Below are 12,242 nucleotides of genomic sequence, written 5' to 3' on the forward strand. Positions count from 1 at the left end.
GTAAGCTAATATACTGAGATCCTTTTCACCAAAATTTGCAATAAACCTAATAGCATACGTAGCTGAACTCAGACGTTTATGCAGACCATCAGTGTGTTGCTTCCAGTTTAACCTCTCATAAATGGACACACCTAAAAATTTTGAAAATTCTACCTTAGCTACAGACTTCTGTTCAAAGTCTATATTTATTACTGGAGTTGTGCCATTTACTGTACAGAACTGTATATACTGTGTTTTATCAAAATTTAAAGAGAGTCCGTTTGCTGCGAACCACTTAATAATTTTGTGAAAAACATCATTTACAATTACATCACTTAGTTCTTGGTTTTTGGATGTTATGACTATACTTATATCATCAGCAAAAAGAACTAACTTTGCATCTTCATCAATGTGGAACGGTAAGTCATTAATGTATATCAAGAACAGTAAAGGACCTAAGACCAAACCCTGTGGGACCCCATACTTGATAGCCGCCCAGTTTGAGGAATCAGCTGTTGTTTTAACATTACATGAACCACTTATTTCAACTTTCTGAATTCTTCCATTTAAGTATGAATTAAACCATTTGTGCACTGCCCCCCCTCAAACCATAATGATTTAGCTTATCTAAAAGAATTCCATGATTTACACAATCGAAGGCCTTTGAGAGATCACAAAAAATACCAATGGGTGATGTCCGGTTATTCAGAGCATTTAATATTTGATCAGTGAAAGCGTATATAGCATTTTCTGTTGAAAAGCCTTTCTGAAAACCAAACTGACATTTTGTTAGTACTTTATTTTTACAAATATGGGAGGCTACTCTTGAATACATTACTTTCTCAAAAATTTTTGATAGAGCTGTCAGAAGAGAGATTGGGCGATGGTTGTTGACATCCGACGTATCCCCCTTTTTATGCAATGGTTTTACAATGGCATATTTCAGTCTATCGGGGAAAACACCCTGCTCCAAGGAGCTATTACATACGTGGCTGAGAATCCTACTTATCTTTGGAGAACAAGCTTTAAGTACCTTGCTGGAAATGTCATCAATTCCATAAGAGCTTTTATTTTTCAGTGAGTTTATTATTTTACTGATTTCAGAGGGAGAGGTTGGTGGAAATACGGTTGTTTCAAACTGCACAGGTATGGCCTCTTCTATTAGTAGCCTTGCCTCTTCTAGTGAAGATCTAGATCCTATTTTCTCCACAACATTTAAAAAATGATTATTGAAAATATTTTCAATTTCTGATTGTTTGTTAGTACACTTGTCATTCAGTTTTATGGCACTAAAGTCTTCCTGTTATCTTGGTTGCCCTGTTTCCCTTTCAATAATATTCCAAATTGCTTTAATTTTATTATCAGAGTTACTGATCTCAGACATGATACACATGCTTCTGGACTTTTAATAACAATAGTTTTTATAAAATTGAACAATTTCGGAGACAGTACTCCCTCTTGCTGTTAGATACAGTTCTCTTTTACGGTTGCAAGATATTTTTATTTCTTTAGTTAGCCAAGGTTTTTTATATGTTTTCTTGGAATTATGTTTAACAATTTTTTTGGGGAAACAATTTTCAAATACCCTTAAAAATGTATTGTGAAATAAGTTATATTTCAAGTTTGCATCGGGTTCCTTATACACTTCATCCCAGTCTAGCTGCTGTAGGCTTTCCCTAAAGGCCGGCTGTGGTGGCCAAGCGGTTAAAGGCGCTACATTCTGGAACCGCGCGGCCGCTACGGTCGCAGGTTCGAATCCTGCCTCGGGCATGGATGTGTGTGATGTCCTTAGGTTAGTTAGGTTTAAGTAGTTCTAAGTTCTAGGGGACTGATGACCTTGGAAGTTAAGTCCCATAGTGCTCAGAACCATTTGAACCATTTTTTCCCTAAAGTTGCTGCGGATCATCAGGTTTCAATTGCTCCACCGTCTGGATCTTGCACGGACACCAGTGTAATGTAGATTGCAAAACTTTCAATACTGTTGACCATGAGGTGGGTAATTCTCGCGACACTAAATGAGCGCTAGCCCTACACAGGGCAAGTGCTGTGTGGTCAGTTACAGCAACAACAACCTCGTCAATAACTTCCACCGGTCTAAGACGTCTTTGTCTTCCAGGTGCCACACCAAGTTTCGAATTTCTTATCATCTTCTTTAAACAATTTAATGACGTCGGACCTCTCCTTAGACCTTTCGTCGTCTGTACCTTCTCAGTGCAGCACTGTAGCTGCCGCCGTTCACGTAGAACAGTTTCACTAACAGCGCACTACCTCTCTTCTCTATAGCCACACTGTTCACTCACGTTATGGCTTGTCAAATGACAGTGTGGATGTAATACCGTCATACAAACAGAGCACACCCCCAGATGTGCACCTTGTGGCCACAACTGGAACGAATTCATTTTCCACTGTAGAGATAGCGTATCTACCAAGCTTCACTCCCATACGATAATTTCAGCCCATAGTGGAGCTCCATGGGTAACTCCACTTCAATTACAATACTGGCCATTAAAATTGCTACACCACGAAGATGACGTGCTACAGACGCGAAATTTAACCGAAGGGAAGAAGATGCTGTGGTATGCAAATGATAAGCTTTTCAGGGCATTCGCACAAGGCTGGCGCCGGTGGCGACACCTACAACTTGCTGGCATGAGGAAAGTTTCCAACCGATTTCTCAAACAGCAGTTGGCCGGCGTTGCCTGGTGATACGGTGTTGTGATGCCTCGTGTAAGGAGGAGAAATGCGTACCATCACGTTTCCGACATTGATAAAGGTCGGATTGTAGCCTATCGCGATAGCGGTTTATCGTATCGCAACATTGCTGCTCGCGTTGGTCGAGATCCAATGACTGTTAACAGAATATGGAATCGGTAGGTTCAGGAGGGTAATACGGAACGCCGTGCTGGATCCCAACGGCCTCGTATCACTAGCAGTCGAGATGACAGACATCTTATCCGCATGGCTGTAACGGATCGTGCAGCCACGTCTCGATCCCTGAGTCAACAGATGAGGACGTTTGCAAAACAACAACCATCTGCCCAGGCATACCAAGGCCGTTATTACAGCCAGAGGTGGTTGTTCTGGGTACTGATTTCTCAGGATCTATGCACCCAAATTGCGTGAAAATGTAATCGCATGTCAGTTCTAGTATAATATATTTGTCCAATGAATACCCGTTTATCATCTGCATTTCTTCTTGGTGTAGCAATTTTAATGGCCAGTAGTGTATAAAGACCCGGTACGATGGTGGCTGCATGCTAGTCGCACAGTGTTCTTCTAATACAACTTTTCTAAATTTACCAAATAGCGTTTCGTGAGAATTATGTTGTCTTTCTTCCAAGGATTCTAACTTGTTCCCCGAGCATTTCTGCTACATTTACCGAGCTGATACGATCCTAGCAGCGTACAGCGGAATTCGTTCGATGTCTGTTGCCATCCCACTTGATAAGGACTCCAAACACTTTAACAGTACTCTAGAACTGGTAGCATCGGTATCGTGTACACCATTTCTTTCACAAATGCATCGCATTTTCCCAGAAACCTTCAAATAAATCTAAGTCTTCCATTCGTCTTTCCTACTAATGATATTCAGTGATGATTCTATTCCATATCGCTCCTTGTACGGTGTGACGAACTCAAGATATTCATTAATAATCTTGTAATCAGATCTATCGGGTTTTTTTTCTCTTCGTTACCTTACATTTAGCCACATTTAAATAGAGTTGGCTGCCGTATCAGTTCCACTTCACTGAGCGAGTTCCGATGAGCGAGAAGTAACGGCGTGCGGTGGGCGCGCATTGAGCGGGGCAGGTGGTCCTTGTGTTTCACAAACGCGAATAACGAAGGAAAAGCTCTAAGTGAGCACGGGGCGGCATATTCCAGTAACCCCATTCCGTCTCCCCTCGGCCGGCTTTGTCGGCGGGGCGACCCCCCCGGCGCACACACACACACACACACACCATTCAACCCTTTTTTCGCCTGTTTTCAGAGCGGCAGGATTTTCTTTTTTATTTGGCGAGGCCGTAGAAGACGCGAACGGCTGCGGCTGCTGGCCCCGACACCGGCATTCTTACCGAGCAGACGGCGCGCCTGCTTCCGTCACCCCCGTTACTGCGGGATGCGCCCACAGCTGCCACACACCCAGCAAGCCTTCTCACGCACTCCCGCCGTGCACTTCCTCCACGAAACACTAGTAATATGGGGCAAGGTTCCCACACGTCGTCTCTCCCATCTGCAGCCCGTCCGCGAGTACCTAACATGACTTGACCGCGTGGCAATCCGACTAAACGCAAACAAATTACTCGCCATTTCCGGCAGCGTGATGTAGTAATACAACTGCATAAACGTATACCGTAATAGAATACAAAACGATCGCTCACTGTTTCACAGTTCCAGTACACGCAAGATGCGTACGAACTGCATCGACAAAATTTCGGAAGTTACTCGGGAATACTTTCTGTGTATTTTGACGCTAAGGACCCGTTATCTCCGTTTGCTCGTTACAGAGCAATCGTGTAATTATGATGGTTTCATTTTTATTACACCATGACTGGTTTCGAGTCTGCTAATGACTCATTATCAAATGACACATAATTTTAATGACTGTTTGTAGCGTTGTGGAGGTCGTGTGCCTGTGGCAAACTAGAAAAAAATGAAACAAGTAAGCACTGAATGTGGCAAAGTATCAGGAATTATTTATATCATAAGATAGACTTGGCATTACTTACAGATACTAGCATTCATGGGTTTAGTCCTGGTGCACACGTCACTCTCGAAAACATAGTTTATGTTTACAAGTTCTCTTAAATACACAGCACTATACAAACTTTGCCACAATCAACAATTTCCACGTGTCTAACGTCAAGGATTTGAATTGGAGCAGAAATTTTATTTCGTCAACACTCGCATTTTCAAAAGTTGCACATAAATGACGGTAAATATACAGCGTGTAGGGGGAGGAAAGGTCAATATTATACACAGTGACAGCATAAGTAATTCTGAGCAAAAAATGTTATATGAACATAGGTCTGCAAATGCTTCGTTAGGGAGGTATGGGAATTGAAAGAAACTTTAATTCTGCAAGATTGATGTGCACAACGTGAACGTATACGAAATACAACTGGACCGTATCGTGATTTTCTTGAAAACAGTGTTACAGAGAAGTACAGTTATGTTACACACTTTTACATAATGTTTATTTACTTTGCATTTAGTACATAGTGCATCACAACATGCATGTTACATGTATTCAGTTGAAAAAGGACGTACCACGTCTTTTACAAACGGCTTTGACTCTTATCGTACAGATATTGTACAGTTGACAGAACAGGTTCGAATATCCCACCATGAACGTCAATGCACTTTTGCTCTCTAGCGATAACATGTTGTTTTGCTTGTACAGTTGCCTGTGGTTGGTTCCTAATCAACTCAGCTGCGTCCATGATGTGAAGAAGCAGTTCATCTCGTGTATTTACCTTCACTTTGTGCACCTCTGAATTCATCTAACCCCATAAACAGAAATCTAAATGTGTAAGGTCAGGTGATCTTGGAGGCCAGTTAATAGCTCCGCCACGGCCAATTCAGCGTTTAGGGTAGGTGCAATTGAGATGGTCCCTCATATGCAAGGTAACATGTGGAAGGGCACCATCATGTCCGATGTACGTTCCAGTTCGCTTGGCTAAAGGAACGTCTTCCAATAGTTCCACAAATGAATTTTCCAAAAAAATGCAGATACCTCTCTCCCGTCAATCGCTGATTGATAATGAATGGACCTATCAAAAGGTTATCGATCATGCCGCACCAGACATTTGTGGCAAAACGAACATGGAAATTGCTATCCACTGAAGCGTGTGTATTTTCCCATGACCATCGATGATTATTGCTTGTGTTGTTTATTCCACGTCGTGAAAACTGGGCTTCGTCAGTGAATAGTATGTATGGAAGCAAATGACTATTCTCAATTACCCAGTGACAGAATTGAAGTCGTTGGGCATTGTCGACAACGTGGAGATTTTGATCACGTTGTATGTGAAATGGATACAGCTTTTCCGCATGTAATGTTTCCCATATACTTATCTGTGGGATATTCATATGCAGTATGCTCGTACTGGGACTTTGTTCAGCACTTGCGACAATTTCTTCCTGTTCTTGCAAAGTTTCTTGATGTGCACGCTCGGACGAAAAATGTCTATTTGGAAGAGAGCCAGTTGAATGCAAACTAATACTTTGGTAAACACCCTGCGATCAGGTAACCGTCGAGTCGGAAAATGCCTGTAGTATTCTGCTCTTGCAGCGGTAGCACCACCGTCGCAGAAGCTATAAACATAAACCATATCTGCGTATTCCTCATTACTGTAGACGTGTGGCTTTGTTAGCAGCGCTTGTACGAACACAGTTAACACCATACACTACACAGCTAACCGAACCGTCGTCGGTACACTAAACAATACGAATTAGACGGCACAACTGCGCAAAGAACGGGTGATTGTACCACGTACTACGTATGTCAAATGACCATAAAACGTGGTGCCGGCCGGGGTGGCCGAGCGGTTCTAGGCGCTACAGTCTGGAACCGCGCGACCGCTACGGTCGCAGGTTCGAATCCTACCTCGGGCATTGGTGTGTGTGATGTCCTTACGTTAGTTAGGTTTAACTAGTTCTAAGTTCTAGGGAACTGATGACCTCAGAAGTTAAGTCCCATAGTGCTCAGAGCCATTTGAACCATAAAGCGTGGTAGGTTGCATAGCGTAAACGTGGCATGTACTTGTGCATTGTTTGCAAGAAAATCGCGTTACGGTCCATTGTTACTGAGTATACGTTCACTTTGTACACATCAATTTTATAGAATTAAAGTTCCTTTCCATACCCATTTTTCCCTAACGAACCATTTGGGGACCCATGTTCATATAACATTTTGTGTTCAGAATTACTTATACTATCACTGTGTAAAATATTGACCTTTCCTACCCAAACATACTTATATACACTGATTTAAATTACAGTCACTATTTTCCGGTCGCTGTAGCCGAGCTTCAGTCCGGAAAAACGCTGCTGCTACGGTCGCAGGTTCAAATCCTGCTTCGGGCATGGATGTGTGTGATGTCCTTACGTTAGTTAGGTGTAAGTAGCTCTAAGTCTAGGAGACTGGTGACCCCAGATGTTAAGTCTCATAGTGCTCAAAGCCACTTGAACCATTTGAACAGTCATTATTACAAAAGTAACGTGTATTCATTATTGAAAAATTAACATGTGCTGTTTACAAAGTCTATAAAATTATAGTTCTATGTGTGGGTTTGGGAGGGTGGTATTGAGGGAGGGAGGACGGACATGTATGTGTGTGTGTGTGTGTGTGTGTGTGTGTGAAAGAGAGAGAGAGAGAGAGAGAGAGAGAGAGAGAGAGAGAGACATTGTAACCGGGATGTTCAAATGTGTGTGAAATCTTATGTGAAATCCTAAGGACAGCCGGCCTGTGTGACCGAGCGGTTCTAGGCGCTTCAGTCTGGAACCGCGCGACCTCTACGGTCGCAGGTTCGAATCCTGCCTCGGGCATGGATGTGTGTGATGACCTTAGGTTAGTTAGGTTTAAGTAGTTCTAAGTTGTAGGGGACTGATGACCTCAGATGTTAAATCCCATAGTGCTCAAAGTCCTTTTTTTATCCTAAGGACAAACACACATACCCATGCCCGAGGGACCGTTTATGAGTTGTTGTTGTTGTGGTCTTCAGACCTGAGACTGGTTTGATGCAGCTCTCCATGCTACTCTATCCTGTGCAAGCTTCTTCATCTCCCAGTACCTACTGCAACCTACATCCTTCTGTATCTGATTAGTGTATTCATCTCTTGGTCTCCCTCTATGATTTTTACCCTCCACGCTGCCCTCCAGTACCAAATTGGTGATCTCTTGATGCCTCAGAACATGTCCTACCAACCAGGCCCTTCTTCTAGTCAAGTTGTGCCACAAACTCCTCTTCTCCCCAATTCTATTCAATATATCCTCATTAGTTATGTGATTTACCCATCTAATCTTCAGCATTTTCCGTAGCACCGCATTTCGAAAGCTTCTATACTCTTCGTGTCCAAACTACATACCGTCCATGTTTCACTTCCATACATGGCTACACTCCATACAAATACTTTCAGGAACGACTTCCTGACACATAAATCTATACTTGATGTTAAAAAATTTCTCTTCTTCAGAAACAATTTCCTTGCCATTGCAGTCTACATTTTATATCCTCTCTACTTCGACCATCATCAGTTATTTTGCTCCCCAAATAGCAAAACTCCTTTACTACTTTAAGTGTCTCATTTCCTAATCTAATTCCCTCACCATCACCCGATTTAATTTGACTACATTCCATTATCCTCGTTTTGCTTTTGTTGATGTTCATCTTATAACCTCCTTTCAAGACACTGTCCATTCCATTTAACTGCTCTTCCAAGTCCTTTGCTGTCTCTGACAGAATTACAATGTCATCGGCGAACCTCAAAGTTTTTATTTCTACTCCATTGATTTTAATACCTACTCCAAATTTTTCTTTTGTTTCCTTCACTGCTTGCTCAATATACAGATTGAATAACATCGGGGAGAGGCTACAACCCTGTCTCACTCCCTTCCCAACCACTGCTTCCCTTTCGTGCCCCTCGACTGTTATAGCTGCCATCTGGTTTCTGTACAAATTGTAAATAGCCTTTCGCTCCCAGTATTTTACCCCTGACAACTTCAGAATTTGAAAGAGAATATTCCAGTCAACATTGTCAAAAGCTTTCTCTAAGTCTGCAAATGCTAGAAAGGTAGGTTTGCCTTTCCTCAATTTATCTTCGAAGATAAGTCGTAGGGTCAGTATTGCCTCACATGTTCCAACATTTCTACAGAATCCAAACTGATCTTCGCCGAGGTCGGCTTCTACCAGTTTTTCCATTCGTTTGTAAAGAATACGCGTTAGTATTTTGCAGTTGTGACTTATTAAACTGATAGTTCGGTAATTTTCACATCCGTCAACACCTGTTTTCTTTGGGATTGGAATTATTATATTCTTCTTGAAGTCTGAGGGAATTTCGCCTGTCTCATACATCTTGCTCACCAGATGGTAGAGTTTTGTCAGCACTGGCTCTCCCAAGGCCGTCAGTAGTTCTAATGGAATGTTGTCTACTCCCGGGGCCTTGTTTCGACTCACGTCTTTCAGTGCTCTACCAAACTCTTCACGCAGTATCGTATCTCCCATTTCATCTTCATCTACATCCTCTTCCATTTCCACAATATTGTCCTCAAGTACATGGTCCTTGTATAGACCCTCTATATACTCCTTCCCCCTTTCTGCTTTCCCTTCTTTGCTTAGAACTGGGTTTCCATCTGAGCTCTTGATATTCATACAAGTGGTTCTATTTTCTCCAAAGGTTTCTTTAATTTTCCTGTAGGCAGTATCTATCTTACCCCTAGTGAGATAAGCCTCTACATCCTTACATTTGTCCTCTAGCCATCCCTGTTTAGCCATTTTGCACTTCCTGTCAATCTCATTTTTGAGACGTTTGTATTCCTTTTTGCCTGCTCATTTACTGCATTTGTATATTTTCTCCTTTCATCAATTAAATTCAATATTTCTTCTGTTACCCAAGGATTTCTACTAGCCCTCGTCTTTTTACCTACTTGATCCTCTGCTGCCTTCACCACTTCATCCCTCAGAGCTACCCATTCTTCTTCTACTGTATTTCTTTCCCCCATTCCTGTCAATTGTTCCCTTATGCTCTCCCTGAAACTCTGTACAACCTCTGGCTTAGTCAGTTTATCCAGGTCCCATCTCCTTAAATTCCCCCTTTTTTGCAGTTTCTTCAGTTTTAATCTACAGTTCATAACCAATAGATTGTGGTCAGAGTCCACATCTGCCCCTGGAATTGTCTTACAATTTAAAACCTAGTTCCTAAGTCTCTGTCTTACCATTATATAATCTATCTGAAACCTGTCGGTATGTCCAGGTTTCTTCCATGTATGCAACCTTCTTTTATGATTCTTGAACCAAGTGTTAGCTATGATTAAGTTGTGCTCTGTGCAGAACATTCCTCCATAATAATTAATAGTTGTAACATGCAGTTACCAAAAGTAAAACATAAAATACATATTAAGGCAATAAGTTTCAGACGAAACACGAACACAGCATATCATCGTATTTGCCGTTCTTCTATTGCATTCAGTGAACGCATACATGAGGTGCATATCGACCAACTCTTCATCTGTAAACGTAGCTTTACTGCTGTGTAACAATGGCAGCATACAACCAACACTGCCAGAAAAAACAAACCCGAGACATAACGCAGCGGAACTGATTACAAAAATATTCAAATGTCTCTGAGTACTATGGGACTTAACATCTGACGTCATCAGTCCCCTAGAACTTAGAACTATTTAAACCTAACTAATCTAAGGACATCACACACATCCATGCCCGAGGCAGGGTTCGAACCTGCGACCACAGCGGTCGCGCGGTTCCAGACTGAAGCACCTAGAACCGCTCAGCCACAGCGGCCGGCAACTGATTACAAACTTGAGGAAAAGGGGTAGAGTGGGCATTACTGTTGTCAAAAGCAAGTACTGTGAGTGAATGGAACAAGTTTGTTTCGGAACAATAGACACAGCTATGACGTTGTGCAGACATTTTCAGTGCAATACAGATACAAAGATAAATGGGATGAGAGGTCACGCGAAATGCGATTACTGTGAAACGAGCCATTGGAAACGACAGGTTCCTGATGCTAAATACTCAGAAAATATGTCTTAACAACCCTGAAACTTTCACGACAGAGTTCAGGTTCACACTTTGTAGCGCCTGACATATTAAAAACACAAAGATCAAGTGATCGAAATTTATACTAATAAGGCATACACTGGTTGGGGAACTATTGACACAATTCCAACACTTCAGTAATCACAAATAGGTTCAAAAACGTGAAATTACGTAGTAAACCACGTAAAAATAGTCAAATAACATTCAGTTGCCATTTTAATTAAGTGACGGTTACGTGGCAAGTATTAATCGCAAATGTTTCGTAAATGAGTAGTTATGACCCAAAGGACATCGTGAATACTGACAGAAGCTTACAGTATACAAACTGCAAGCAAGCAGATAGGAAATTACACTGAGGTGACGAAACTCAAGTGATTCCTCCTAAAATCGTGTCGGGCAACCTTCTGCCCTGCGGTGTGCAGCAGCTCGACGCGGCATAGACTCAACAAGTCGTTGGTAGCCCCTGCCACTGTAGCCAAAGTGCTGCCGGTGCAGGAGTTTGTCACGAACTGACCTCTCGATTATGTCACATAACTGTTCAGTGGGATCCATGCCTGGCGATCTGGGAGGCCACACCATTCGCTATAATTGTCCAGAATGTTCTTCAAACCAGTCGCGAACAATTGTGGCCCGCTGACATGGTGACATGGCGCATAGTCATCCAAAAAAAAAAAAAAAAAAAAAAAAAAAAAAAAAAAAAAACAACTTCATCGTTGTTTGGGAACATGAAGTCCATAAATGGCTACAAATGGTCTCCTTGTAGCCAAACATAACCATTTCAAGTCAATGATCGGTTCAGTCTGACCAGACGACTCAATCAATTGCATGTAAACACAGCCCACACCATCATAGAGCCACCACCAGCTTGCACAGTACCGTGTCGACAACTTGGGTCCATGGCTTGGCGGTATGTGCCACACTCGAACCCTACCATCAGCTCTTACCAACTAAAATCGTGTCTCGTCCGACCGTTTTCCAGTCGTCTAGGGTCTAACTCATATGGTCAGATCCCAGGAGAGCGGCTGAAGGCGATGTCGAGGTCTTTGCAAAGGCACTCGCGTCGGTCGTCTGCTGCCGTTGACCATTAACGCCAAATTTCACCGCACTGTCCTAACGGATACGTTCTTTGTACGTCCCACATTGATTTCTGTGGTTATTTAGGACAGTGCTGCTTGTCTGTAGAGCACTGACAACTCTACGCAAACGCCTCTGCTCTCGGTCGTTAAGTGAAGGCCGTCGGCCACTGCGTTGTGCGTGGTGAGAGGCAATGCCTGAAATTTGGCATTCTCGCTACACTCTTGACACTGTGGATCTCGGAGTATTGAATTCCCTAACGATTTCCGAAATCGAATATCCCATACATCAAACTACAACTACCATTCCGGGTTCAAAGTCTGTTAATTCCCATCATGCGGCCATAATCACGTCGGAAAGCTTTTCATACGAATAACCTGAGTACAAATGACAGCTCCTCCAATGACCTGC

This window comes from Schistocerca cancellata, chromosome 4 (assembly GCF_023864275.1).
Source record: "Schistocerca cancellata isolate TAMUIC-IGC-003103 chromosome 4, iqSchCanc2.1, whole genome shotgun sequence".
In the NCBI taxonomy this organism is placed as follows: domain Eukaryota; kingdom Metazoa; phylum Arthropoda; class Insecta; order Orthoptera; family Acrididae; genus Schistocerca; species Schistocerca cancellata.